Source organism: Sitophilus oryzae, unplaced genomic scaffold (assembly GCF_002938485.1).
Source record: "Sitophilus oryzae breed Bouriz unplaced genomic scaffold, Soryzae_2.0 scaffold_811_pilon_pilon, whole genome shotgun sequence".
Lineage (NCBI taxonomy): Eukaryota > Metazoa > Arthropoda > Insecta > Coleoptera > Curculionidae > Sitophilus > Sitophilus oryzae.
The window spans coordinates 1,786,664-1,801,375 of record NW_022147430.1 but is presented as its reverse complement, the minus strand read 5'-3'; the positions used below and the strand labels follow the sequence as shown (position 1 = coordinate 1,801,375).

Below are 14,712 nucleotides of genomic sequence, written 5' to 3'. Positions count from 1 at the left end.
AGTGCACTTCAATAAACTTAAATAGAATTATTCTCTAAAATAATTAAGAAAGCCAATAATTGATCCCATTAAAATTTACATGGGATTTCCTATGTCCCGTCCGACGATGCAACACCTGGTATACAGGCGGATTGAGGCGTATTTTTTCTATTATTGTCCTCTCCGCTCCGCTCTACGCCTGCAGCTATGTTGGGCCGCGGCCTAACTTTTAAACAAAATGTAATATCATTACGTGATTTTTGTTACGTATTTACGTTACCCATTTGATTATACAGATGATTAGATAAAAATAATTTTATGTTTATATATTTGATAACAACAAAATCTATCACAATGATAAAGTTATTTGTTTATATATAATTTCGTTCAGTGTACTAGCAATAATCTCAGCAACACAAGACTTTTATAAAATAAAACAAGTAGAAGATACCGAAGAACTCGAAGAAATAGTTATAACATGGTGTACAATTAATCAAAATATAACAAAAAAAAAATGTGAGATCACAAGCTAATGAAAGAGACCAAATTAAAGTTGGATATGAAACAATCAAAATACAGTGCAAACAGATTGCTCAAGAAATACTACAAGGTAGATTTAACTACTATTACTCCGTGGCAGTTGTGAAAAGGAACGTCTAACTGATGCGATTTCTTTAAGAGACCTTAAAGTAAAGAGAGCATGTTTTGCTGGCGTCTTATGCTGGTCGGATGATTCCAAAAATTGGTAGAAATATATTCCAAGAATGGCAGAATGTTCTAGAGAGTAGTTCAGATGAGCTGCAGTTCGATGATTTGGGGAATAAGATTCATCCGGATCAGTTTAATCAGAATGGGAATAGGGTTAATCCTATACTGATTATAATAATAGGGGGACAGATCAGTATAGGAATAGGAACAGATTTAAGTGACAGTATTATGGGTATGGTCAACATCGGTATAATCAAAGAGACAGATATGGACAGGATCAATCCGACAATCAAGACGTAAAGTAAATGGAAGTGGCTCCACATATACAGGCGGATTGAGGCGTATTTTTTTGATTGTCCTCTCCGCTCCGCTCTACGCGTACAGCTATGTTGGGCCGCGACCTAATTTTTAAACAAAATGTAATATCATTACGTGAATTTTGTTACTTATTTACGTTACCCATTTGATTATACAATTGATTAGATAAAAATAATTTTATATGTATCTATTTGATAATAACAAAATCTATCACAATGATAAAGTTATTTGTTTATATATAATTTCGTTCAGTGTACTATCAATAATCTCAGCAACACAAGACTTTTATAAAATAAGACAAGTAAAAGATACCGGAGAATCCGAAGAATTAGTTATACCATGGTGTATAATTAATCAAAAAGTAACAAAAAAATGTGAGGCATCACAAGCTAATGAAAGAGACCAAATTAAAGTTGGGTATAAAACAATCAAAATACAGTACAAACAGGTATCAAATAAAGATGAATTGTTTGACGAAGAAAAAACTATATTAACAGTACTAGATGCTAGTGAAATATTTGTAGGAGGTAGATTTCATATTTTGGTACCAATAGCTCAAGAAATACTACAGGGTAGATTTAACTAGAAAAGAGAGCATGTTTTGCTGGTGTCCTATGCTGGTCGGATGATTCCAAAAATTGGCAGAAATGTATTCCAATAATAGCAGAATGCTCTAGAGGGTAGTTCAGATGAGCCGCAGTTCGATGATTTGGGGAATAAGAATAATAAGATGGATGCGCCGCGCCGTGCCGGCTGTATCTCAGAAACTACTTATCATATTACTTTGGGGAAAAAATTGTAATAAGTAAATCGACCATAGACACCGACATTAGTTTTCGTCTATATACTATAGAATAGGGTGTTTCCCTTTAAAAGTGTCCAATTTGACCCACCCTGTACAGAATACACATCAGCATCTGGTGTCATAAACCGCAGTGTATTATAACGGATAATTACAGAGCATAAGTTTTTTCTATAACTCATTATTTTTGTCAGAGAATGTAAATGTGCTAAAAGTTATGCAAGAAACAGTTTCCAGATTAACCAAAGAAGAAATTCTGTCACATGTTGTGTCATTGTCACATGTTGTCCTGACAGTGCCGTAATAGTTATTAGTGCGGCGTTACACGGTCCGTTTTTGCAGGTCCCGCACTGCGGGTCCCGTTTTGCGGTATGGCAATATCGCATGAGATGGCATGGCAGATGTAACACCATCCGTTTTTGCGGGATGTGCGGCGACATGCTGCCGCAATGCAGGATTGCGGGATGCGGGAACCTTGGTGACGACACAGTCAGTTGAATGTAAACTGTAGCACGGTACGTTTCTGCGGTATGCCGCTTTGATCGCGAAAAGCAAAATATGTTTGATATGGACCAATTTATCGAGCTAATTCATGGGCTACCTGCCCTTTGGGACAAATCAAACCCTGAATATTCCAACAAAGATGCACGACAAAGGGCATGGGTGAATCTTCATTGTCGTGTTTTGTTTCGTGATGTTGGGTCTCAATATTTCAAGCAATACATCAAAAGATATTTGAGACATCCGATAGTAGCCAAAGAATTTATCATTGTACTTTCGAATTTTAGAATAAAATTTTCAAATCTTCGTCTTCTTTCGCGTTCGGAATTAAAAGGATGAACCCAGGTTTTACGGCATTTCGGCTCTCGTAATACATTTTTAGCTTCAAGTAATAAAACAATGTTTAATTTTGAAAGGGACATAGTTCCTTCGCGTCTGCCACACAATATCAAAATGTGCGTAGTAGCTGCACGAAGGTCCCGCAATCCGTTTTTGCAGGATCGTATAATTGGAGGCCACGATCCGTTTCTGCGGCATCCTGCAAAACGGAATGCCGCAAAAACGGACCGTGTAACGCCGCACATACAAGTTCGATACGAACACCATAACGAAATGCGTGTAACGTTAAGTTACACAAGTTTCATTAAAAAGTTCGTATCGAACGTGTATCATTCAAAATTTAATCTACGAGGGACGATTCAAAGAGATTTGATTTAATTTAAAATATCAGAGATATCCTCATAAAAATTAAAATTCAAAATTATCAGGTGCCCATATTAGTCGACGCCGTGGTAACCCTGCTTGTTGATTGTTTCCATTTTGACTTTGGCATCTCAATTATTGATGTTCAATTTTGTGTTAAACGTTCAGTTTTAGCAAAAAGCAAAAAATAATATTAATATGGGTGATTCTGATTCTGAAAGTGTCCCTTCGGATATTGAAGGCATTGCGCAAAACGTTAATAGCACTAGTGCTATTATGAAAGCCATAATGACATCCAAATGACAATGTTAAATGTGTCATAATGACATTGTCGTAGATTAATACATTTTCTTCGCCCTGTGCTAGCTTCTATAACTGCGCCCTTTTTTAGATATTATAGGTACCCTACATGCTATGTGTAGTCTATTTTATTATTTGTTAGAGTTGCAATTTGCGTATGTGTCATTTTATACCAGACCTAGACAAGGTGCTGAGTATGGTACGGCTCCCTTCTATTCTGATTTTTTTTATTAGTCGATGCTCCAGCCGGTGACTGACAAGTAGTCGGGTTTTCACTGTTTACATGTTTTTTATATTATTATTAAATAACATTAGTTTAGATTAAAAAACAATAAAAATGAGTGCGGAAAACTAGAAATTGAAAACTTTGTTGAATTGTGTCAACTCAAGGCAGTTAAATTTGGAGAATTTAAGACTAAAGTGGGACTTATGACTTCAGTTTATTTCGATTTACGTGTCATTGTTAGTTACCCAGAAATAATGAAAACTTTGTCGCATCTTCTTGTGGATATATTGAAAGATATTAAAAATGTTGAATTCCGTACACTACCTTGCCGATTGCGACTGCTGTATCCTTGGAAACAGGACTTCCAATGGTTATGAGACGAAAAGAAGCTAAAGAGTATGGAACTAAGAAGTTAATTGAAGGAGTATTCAAAGAACGAGATAAATGTCTTTTAGTTGAAGATAGACCTCTGAAAGCAGTATATTAGAAACAGTTAGAGATCTTCTAAATGAAGGAAATAAATGCAAACATGCAGTGGTCCTTTTAAAGAGAGATCAAGGGTGGTGCAAAAATCCTAGAAAAAGATGGAATTAGAATACACGCTGTATTGTCTCTACCAGAAACCTTTCAATATTTAGTAGAAGCCAAGTGTATCGATTCAGAAATGCAACAAAAAGTTCAAAAGTATTTAGCTGAAACTCAAGTTACAGATACAGTTCTAAATAAAACCTCCTGCTAATAGATTAAAATTGTCATTCACAGAACGATCAAAACTAGCAAAAAATCCGGTATCAGCTAATATATTTGAAACAATTTGTCTGCAAAATAAACAAATTTATGTCTGGCAGCTCCTCTTACTGATGCAATAAAAATTTAAAATCTTACTGAACAATTAGGTCCATATATGTGCCTTAAAAACACATACCTATTTATTTTATAGAAGATTTTCATAGCAATTTTACCGAACCCCTTAAAGATATTGCTAAAAGCAAAGATATTTAAACTCGGTTAGTTTGGTTATATATCTTAGGCTAAAAGACATAATTTGGTATTGTTTGTAGACAGAAAGTTTGCTGATATGGAAAAAACAGTAGAATTACAATACAGTAAAGTGATATATCAAATATATTCATGGGCTAGCCTTGTAACTGTAAAAGATGCTCCTGGAAATCGAGAGAGAGGCGTGTTTTTATTAGCTGAAACTAGTGCAGCAGGAAGTTTAATAACAGACAGTTACACAAAGTCTACGTTAAAACTGGCATCTGAATATCCTGATTTAATATCAGGAATTGTTTGTCAAAATCCACTATTCCTAGATAATCCAGGATTGACCCAACTTACCACAGGCGGAAAAATAGAGTTAAAAGTGGGACAGAGTATAAAGTTGAGACAGCAATACAACACCCCTGATTCAGTTGTTGCTGAATAAGGGGCTGTTGCAGTAGTTGGCGGAGGAGTTATACTACTGCATGTGTTCCTGTTGTTGCTGCAGGGTTGTATAGATATGTGTTATGGAAAGCTTACTCTAAAAGATTGCAGTTTAAAAAAAGGCTACATTTTTATCTAAGATCAATATTAATTATATTTTATACAACCGCCATTGATGTGATATATAAGACCACTTGTAAGGCTCTTCTATTCTGATTTTTTATATTAGTCGATGCTCCAGCCGGTGACTGACAAGTAGTCGGGTTTTCACTGTTTACATGATTTTTATATTATTATTAAATAACATTAGTTTAGATTCAAAAACAATAAAAATAAGGGCGGAAAACTAGAAATTGAACACTTTGTTGAATGTATCAAATCAAGGCAGTTAAATTTGAATAATTTAAGACTAAAGTGGGAAAAATGTCACTCATTAACTGGGAAGGGTGTATTAGATGCCAAAAAGGTGCTCCTGGAAATCCAGAGAGGGGCGTGTTTTTACTAGCTAAAACTAGTGCAGTAGAAAGTTTAATAACAGACAATTATACAAGTCTACGCTAAAGCTGGCATCTGAATATCCTGATTTAATATCAGGAATTGTTTGTCAAAATCCACTATTCCTAGATAATCCAGGATTGACCTGACTTACCCCAGGCGGAAAAATAGAGTTAAAAGTGGATAATTTGGCACAGCAATACAACACCCCTGATTCGGTTGTTGCTGAAAAAGGGGCTGATGTTGCAGTAGTTGGCGGAGGAGTTATACTACTGCATGTGTTCCTGTTGTTGCTGCAGGGTTGTATAGATATGTGTTATGGAAAGCTTACTCTAAAAGATTGCAGTTTAAAAAAAGGCTACATTTTTATCTAAGATCAATATTAATTATATTTTATACAACCGCCATTGATGTGATATATAAGACCACTTGTAAGGCTCTTCTATTCTGATTTTTTATATTAGTCGATGCTCCAGCCGGTGACTGACAAGTAGTCGGGTTTTCACTGTTTACATGATTTTTATATTATTATTAAATAACATTAGTTTAGATTCAAAAACAATAAAAATGAGGGCGGAAAACTAGAAATTGAACACTTTGTTGAATGTATCAAATCAAGGCAGTTAAATTTGAATAATTTAAGACTAAAGTGGGAAAAATGTCACTCATTAACTGGGATCTCTAATACACCCTTATTAGATGCCAAAAAGGTGCTCCTGGAAATCCAGAGAGGGGCGTGTTTTTACTAGCTAAAACTAGTGCAGTAGAAAGTTTAATAACAGACAATTATACAAGTCTACGCTAAAGCTGGCATCTGAATATCCTGATTTAATATCAGGAATTGTTTGTCAAAATCCACTATTCCTAGATAATCCAGGATTGACCTGACTTACCCCAGGCGGAAAAATAGAGTTAAAAGTGGATAATTTGGGACAGCAATACAACACCCCTGATTCGGTTGTTGCTGAAAAAGGGGCTGATGTTGCAGTAGTTGGCGGAGGAGTTATACTACTGCATGTGTTCCTGTTGCTGCTGCAGGGTTGTATAGATAAGTGTTATGGAAAGCTTACTCTAAAAGAATTGCAGTTTAGAAAAAGGCTAACATTTTTATCTAAGATCAATATTAGTTATATGTTATACAACCGCCATTGATGTGATATATAAGACCACTTGTACGGCTCTTCTATTCTGATTTTTTTTTATTAGTCGGTGCTCCAGCCGGTGACTGACAAGTAGTCGGGTTTTCACTGTTTACATGTTTTTTATATTATTATTAAATAACATTAGTTTACCTTGTTGATTACGACTGCTGTATCCTTGGAAACAGGACTTTCAATGGTTATGAGACGAAAGAAGCTAAAAAGTATGGAACTAAGAAGTTAATTGAAGGAGTATTCAAAGAAGGAGATAAATGTCTTTTAGTTGAAGATGTTGTCACCTCTGAAAGCAGTATATTAGAAACAGTTAGAGATCTTCTAAATGAAGGAATTAAATGCAAAGATGCAGTGGTCCTTTTAAATAGAGAACAGGGTGGTGCAAAAATCCTAGAAAAAGATGGAATTAGAATGCACGCTGTATTGTCTCTAACACAAACCATTCAATATTTAGTAGAAGCCAAGTGTATCGATTCAGAAATGTAACAAAAAGTTCAAAAGTATTTAACCGAAACTCAAATTACAGATGCAGTTCTGAATAAAGCACCTCCTGCTAATAGACTAAAATTGTCATTCATAGAACGATCAAAACTAGCAAAAAATCCGGTATCAGCTAAGGTATTTGAAATAATTTATCTGCTAAACAAACTTTATGTCTGGCAGCTGATCTTACTGATGCAACGAAAATTTTAAATCCTGCTGAACAAGTATATCCATATACATATATGTGCCTTACAAACACATATTGATATTATATAGAAGATTTTCATAGCAATTTTATCGAACCCCTGAAAGATATTGCTAAAAGACATAATTTTTATTGTTTGAAGACAGAAAGTTTGCTGATATTGGAAAAACAGTAGAATTACAATACAGTAAAGGGATATATCAAATATCTTCATGGGCTAGCCTTGTAACTGTATATTCCTTAACTGGGAAGAGTGCATTAGATGTGTTGTGGTCCTCTTCAGAAGGGCCAACTTGTTGAGGGTCTTTTCGGGTGTGGAATTAATGTACACTGTGTTTTTAATATAACTTAACTTTAATTATGATAACTAATTACATTAGTTACTCTGAGGGAAACTGTGAAAAATAATAACGTGTTGAAGAGTAAAAAGAGAAATGAAGAGCAAAAGCAAAAGAGTGTTGAGCAAAAGAAGGTTTCAGCAAAAAAGTTTGTGACTGAAACAGGGTTTTGGCAAAAGAGATGTGAGGGCCTGTCTTGCAGTTCCTTAAATAATATCTAAGCTACAGAAATACCAGAGGCGTACAGTACAATTTTTATATCCTTAATCTAATATTCAGAGCAGTGGACGACACTGCCCTAAACTTACATTGTTCAGATAGACAGACGTCTGCGAAAGCTATATATATTTATGATCAAAATTCCCAACAGTAATAGTTAAAGTTATCAATTAGAATTATATTGTAGGGTCGTTTATGACCTCAAAGGTATGAAGGTTTTTATTAGAGATGGGACATTCCTAAACTAATATTACAAATTTGATTAAAATGAGGACGGGATTATAACACCTCCCCCCTAAGAAAAATTTTTTTTCATAACAAAAAAAATTAAGAGAAAAAAAAATCGTCAAATTAAACAATAAACAATACACACAATAACTACACTATTCTAAGAGTAAAAGTTTGAAAATAAATAGAAAAAAAGTAAAAATACACTGAACATTTTAGTCTTTAATTAGTCCATATGAACCGATGGTGTTCTAGTCGAGCGTCGACCACTTAAGTTTAAAAATTCCACGGCTGAATGATTACTTATGAGTCCACTTCTTCCAGCTTCTTCCAATATTTGCTCGAATTGGGCCTGAGTTATTGGATTTGGAGTATTAATATTTGTATTAAATAGTTTAATACAGCAACCTTCAGAGAGGGTCCTGGGCTCCTTGGTACAGCATAGTAATCTTCTTAGCAGGTTAAAGAGTCCACACCATTTTAGAATATTATACAATAAGATGATCGTTACAATTGAACCAATTGCTGATAGTCCAACAGTATACCAGTGTGAATGTTGCACAATAAATGGTTTCTTCAATTCTATGTCTAAAAGATCGTCCATCTGTTTAAGCTTGTGATTAGCGAAGTTCAGTTCATCCAATTTTAAATTTGTTCTCTTCACTGGCTCGAGATTTGATGGGGTTAAGTTAAGTTCTTGAATTCTTATAACTTGAGGATGCTTGCATATGAATTCGTTTTCGGTGGTTTTCGTACAACTTGATAGATCCCACATCGCTACGTAATATATCTTACTAGTTTGATTACTGAATTGATTAAAGAATTTTGTATTTATATTTAAAAATTGTTAATTTAAGTTAAAACTTGTGAATACTAGCTTTAAAATTTTGAATAGTATTTGAAATAATTCTTATTTGTTGTTTCATAGTAAGTCGAGTTTCGTAATTAACGGTAAATAGTTATTTTATGGCTTGATCATAAAATTTTGCATCAAGTATACAAACCATCGATTAAAAGCGTATGAAGTGCCATTAAAAATTCCTCTTTTCAAATTATTATATCAAAAATTATTATCGAGACCTGTATCTTCATTACTTATGACATAATTTAAAAGATCTTTAATATGCGTGAGAGAGCGAATTTAGTTTATCATTATAATAAGATAAATTTAGGTGTGTGAAAAGAATGATTTCAGAACCGGATATTTTGTGTTTCCCAATTTATGGTAATATATTCCTGTTTATCCGGGTAGATAAGTTATATGATAATTAGAAGTGTTAGAGGGTAATGGAAAAAGTACAATAAGGTATAAAAATAAGGCGAACATTTTAATCTGAAATAAAAGGTTTTATCATGTTAGTATGATAAATAATATGTCTTTTCCCAATTTGAATTTGAAAATTTTTTTCATTAAGTACTTTTGTTATTCTATACTGGCCTTTAAAATTAGGGGATAATTTTTTGTTTAAGCCTGGAGAAACTTGTTTATTTAATATATATACTAGGTCATTAGGTTTATAAATAGTCGTATAGTTAATTTTTTGATCGTAATATTCTTTTGATTTAAGTTTTGATTTATTTATATTTTCTTTAGCTTGAGTTATAAATCTGTTTTCATTCTCGGTAATGGGTAATGAACCAACTATATCAATCGATAATTTTTCGAAAGCCTTTTGGCTGGCGGATGTAGTTTCCATAGGGACCTTATTTGGTTTATAATTAGTTCTATTTATTTGACACGAAGGACAGCGTTTAATATATTTTTTGATATCTTTCTTCATATTGTTCCATTTATAACTTTTCTTAATCCTTTTATAAGTTCTGGTATAACCAGAGTGTCCGGCTAATTTAGAATCGTGATTTTCTTTTAATATTTGTTCAATCTCTTCCTTAGTTTCAGGTTTATACTTTTCTTTATTAATGACATGTACGTTAATATTAGTATCTTTAAATAAATAATGAATTATTTCGTAGTACATAGATTTTTTTAAATGTGTACAATAAAGTGAAATGTCAGGTAAATTTATTGTTTTCATATCATCTTTTATTAACTGAGTTCTTAAATTACGCAGAGAATAAAATACATCCTTATAGCTTAATTTATCAAAATGAAAATGTTTTGTATTCATTAAATAGCATAATTTATTATGATTTTTTAATTTGTAAATTGAATGTAAGTTAGGAGATATTATCTGATTAATATTGTAGTCGAAATTATCTTTAATATGTTGTGAAAATGGATTATCTTCGTCCAAATCTGAAGAAAAATAAATAGCAGCAGGTAAATTATCGAATAAATTTGAGTTTTTAATATCAAGTTTCGGGGTAATTTCTGAGGTTTGATAATGATATTTAATAAAATTTTGATAATTGTCGTCTTTAGATATTATATTAATGTTGATATTTCGTGATAGAGCATCTACATTAGAGTTTATTCTGCCTGGTTTATAGACAATCTGAAAGTTTTGTTGTCCAGATACATTTTGTTTTTTCGGATATCTATAAGTTTTTGCTGATATTGGTTTTTGATTACTTAAATTAATTTCGTGTTTCATAGTTTGAGTACAAGTTAATTTATCGCCAGGTAGGTGAAAAATATCATTATATTCCGTACATAAATTTAAAATATGTTCTTTTTCTTCAATAATTAAATGTTCTACTCTAAGGTTTTGATTTAATAATTTATTTCTGCTAAATAAATCTGATGAATTAGTAAAGATGTTAAGAGTTTTAGCAGTATTAATATTCATTTTTAGATGTAGCGGAAAAGGTAGCGAGTCAAGAGAAAATAATTGTTTTTTAAATCAATTTGCGCGTTTTGTGATTTAATAAAGTCGTATCCGATCAGACCGTCGTAAGGAACGTTTGTTTTCTGATTAAGAATATGGAACTTTATTTTCAATGTATGATTCCTAATATTAAATGGGATTATAGTACTACCCGCCGTTAATACAGGAGAATCTGTACTTAAACCGTGTAAGGTTAATTTCTCGCTAGGAAAATATTTAGTAATTTCAGGATTTAACTTATCTAAATTGATTAAAGATACACTAGCACCTGTGTCTAGTAAAAATCGAAATGTTTTATCTTTATTATTAGAAAAATCAGACTTAAATTCTAAAAATATAGAGTTATTATCGTCACTGAGAATTTTTAAGTTTGATTGAGTATCTGTGAATGAATGAATATTTGATACTTCATTTGGTATTTGATTAGGTATATTCTGATTCGATACCCTTTGAAATTTTTTATTTTGTATTTCATTAGAATTTCTGTTTTGATTCGATACTCTGTGAGAATTTTTATATTGTAATTTTCTACATTCGTCTATTGTATGTCCGTACTTTTTACAATATTTGCATTGTTTAATATTATTATAATGTTCACTAGTAGAAGATTGATTAAATGTGTGATTAAAATTATGATTATTGGAATTATTAGAATTGTGTTTGTTAAAATGAACTCGGTAATTTTTATTAGATTGCGGATGATTTTTGCGACAATTATTTGTAGAATGCGAATTGTTACGACATATTTTACAGTATTGGTTGCTTTTATTAGTTTTTAACATATTTAATATTCTTTCTTGACAGAGAGCCGCATTATGAGCCTCCTTAATGCAATTAAATCCTTTATATCTTAACATTTGTGAAATTTCTGGTTGAGAATGGTAAATGAATCTGTTTAAAGTTAAATCGTGTATAGTTTGAGTTTTACCCGGTAATTCGGCATCGTTTCGACAACTCTGCTTAGCAGAAGAAATTGTACGATGGTTTAAAACTTCTAAACGTTGAAAGAAATCATCTACGGATTCATTAAAATTTTGTCTACAGTTATTTAGCTCTTCTATTAATTGGACATAATGTTTTCTCTCTCTATATAAATCTTTTAACTTTTGTCGTAGGTTTTCCCACGATTCGAAATTTTGTGATGTTAGTTGCTCTTTTGCTGTACCTGATATTCTTGATAGTATAAAATATAATAGAGGTAATTTTTGATTTTCACTGGCTAACTCATTAGCACTATTACAATTTGCCAAAAATTGTCCTAATTCGTTTCTATCACCGCTAAATCCGAAAGGAATCAACCTACATATGAAATCTAACGATAGTGAATCGATATTTGAATTGGTATTCATGATAAATTTTGTTAATAAATTTAGTTAAAAAAAATGATTAATAAAATTTTGTAAAGTACTTTTTAACGGAGTTAAAAAAATTACTAGTAAGTTATATAAAACGTTCGATACAAAATCTAAACAAATATACAAATTCCACTTACCAACGGTATTCTCCTGGACCAGTTTCCTGTTTCTCCTTGAGAATCCTTTTGTCCCGTACTATCCAGTCTTGTCCTGAATTGGCCTAACCAATCCTGAATCCTTATCTGGACTAACCCAATCCAATCCTGTCCTATCCTATCCTGTCCGCAGCGCCAATTTTTGTTGTGGTCCTCTTCAGAAGGGCCAACTTGTTGAGGGTCTTTTCGGGTGTGGAATTAATGTACACTGTGTTTTTAATATAACTTAACTTTAATTATGATAACTAATTACAATAGTTACTCTGAGGGAAACTGTGAAAAATAATAACGTGTTGAAGAGTAAAAAGAGAGTTGAAGAGCAAAAGCAAAAGAGTGTTGAGCAAAAGAAGGTTTCAGCAAAAAAGTTTGTGACTGAAACAGGGTTTTGGCAAAAGAGATGTGAGGGCCTGTCTTGCAGTTCCTTAAATAATATCTAAGCTACTGAAATGCCAGAGGCGTACAGTACAATTTTTATATCCTTAATCTAATATTCAGAGCAGTGGACGACACTGCCCTAAACTTACATTGTTCAGATAGACAGACGTCTGCGAAAGCTATATATATTTATGATCAAAATTCCCAACAGTAATAGTTAAAGTTATCAATTAGAATTATATTGTAGGGTCGTTTATGACCTCAAAGGTATGAAGGTTTTTATTAGAGATGGGACATTCCTAAACTAATATTACAAATTTGATTAAAATGAGGACGGGATTATAACAGATGCCATAAAGGTGCTCCTGGCAATCCAGAGAGGGGCGCGTTTTTATTAGCTGAAACTAAGTGCAGCAGGAAGTGTAATAACAGACAGTTATACAAAGTCTACGTTGAAATCGGCATCTAAATATTCTGACTTAATATCAGGAATTGTTTGTCAAAATCCACTATTTCTAGATAATCCAAGATTGAACCGGCTTACCCCAAGCGTAAAAATAGAGTCAAAAGTGGTTAATTTGGGACAGCAATACAACAGCCCTGATTTAGTTGAAGCTGAAAAGGGGGCTGATGTTGCAGTAGTTGGTAAAGGAATTACTGAAGCATGTGATCCTGTTGCTGCAGGTTTGTATAGAGCTGTTTTATGGAAAGCTTAATCTAAAAGAATTGCTGTTTAGAAAAAAGGTACATTTTTATCGAAGAACAATATTAGTTATATTTTATACAACCGCATTGCTGTGATATATAAGACCACTTTAATAAAAGCATCTCGTTTCAAATAAAAAAATGTAGTGTATTTTATTATTTGTTAGAGTTTTAATTTGAGCATGTGTCATTTTATACCATACCTAGACATCGGTGCTTAGTATGGTACGACTCTCTTCTATAATGACCTAACCTAACCTAACACTTAAATTTCCATTTATTCATTCACTTTTTATTTTTTTATTCATAAAAATTTTATGTATGACGAATCAGATGAAAGTCCTGTCAATCAAGATCAGGATGAGGAAGAGTAGCTTCCATTTAGGAAAATTGGTGTTTTGACCCTTATTCAGATGATCCTAGACTGGCTATAAAGAGGGTTGTAATGTGTCCACTTTCTGGTAGTCTGGTAGTAGCTTGGTAGTAGCATTAAAACCCCATTGGCGTAACGAAACTGATATTTCTACCAGGAAAGGGCAAAGCGGTCAGTTTGCAAGACGTTAATTCGTTACATTTGTGTTTGTGGGAGGTTAACAAAAATTCCTTGGTAGATGTTAAGTCACAGTCCTTAGAAGGAAAATTGAAAACCATCAGTACAATATGTTTGGAATCGACTGGAAGGCACCTATTGACCTATCTACATACGGTCCATACGCTTGCAAGGCTATCCCGAAAATAATATCACGCGAGTTGAACGGAAAGGAATTGTTTGTATTTTCTGGTGAGTTGCCTAGGGGAAACTATGTTGACAAATATGTCTCAGTTATCCATGGAGATAATTATGCATAATTATGTAGCATTTGATTTTACTAGTAATGTTTAAGGTTAGTTGAATCAAAATTGGATGAAAACGAAGATGAAGAAAAAGAATAAAACGAAATTGCCATTTCCAACGATGACAGGGCTAAGCAACAACCGGATGTTTTTATCGTCTTGACTTGTCCAGTAAAGACTGGAAAATGATGAACTTGCCGTATTTGGTTGCGTTACATTCATGGGCGGTTACTCGCAGCCAATACGTATCAGGCATACCTGAAGAACTATGGGAACACCTAAGAGACGCCGGCCATGCTCAAACTAGCCATTTATATTTTGGAAGGAAATGGCCTATAGATGGTGGAAAACTATTGTGTTCAAAGTGTGCACAACCCAGAAGGGAACTTTTTCTAACTTGGCATGAAGATGGT

The 14,712-nt window shown here is 33.1% G+C and overlaps 1 pseudogene; it reads left to right on the top strand.

Annotated features, from left to right (window-relative positions):
- Positions 1 to 708: 708 nt before the first annotated feature.
- LOC115889194 overlaps positions 709 to 14,712 on the top strand; it is a 32,877-nt pseudogene continuing 18,873 nt past the window's right edge.